Raw genomic sequence first — 375 nt, 5'->3', positions numbered from 1 at the left:
CCCAACGCCACTGAGAAACCTCATAAAAAGGAATGGTCCATATGTTTGCATACAACTTGACAGCAAACCAAAGACTCCATTCATAACAAGTCATTGTCAATGACACGTCCCCGTTCCGTTCATATTTGAGTGACATATACATTCAAAGCAGATCATGACCGAAATGCACCTGCATATGTACAACACATTGTACTAAATCTGAACAAAATCCATCCATGCATGACTGAGATCCGGTTCCGGAATTGTGAAAATACGTAATTTTGATGCATTTTCGGCCTTAAAATGGCCATCATTCAGCTATTGTTAAGCGGACCATGAAACAAATGCACATATCTATTTGTGACATGATGTACCATGTGTGTGTGAAGTTTGAAC

Source organism: Saccoglossus kowalevskii, chromosome 4 (genome assembly GCF_978046115.1).
Source record: "Saccoglossus kowalevskii chromosome 4, keSacKowa6.1, whole genome shotgun sequence".
In the NCBI taxonomy this organism is placed as follows: Eukaryota; Metazoa; Hemichordata; class Enteropneusta; family Harrimaniidae; genus Saccoglossus; species Saccoglossus kowalevskii.
Note: the sequence above shows the minus strand (reverse complement) of the source record.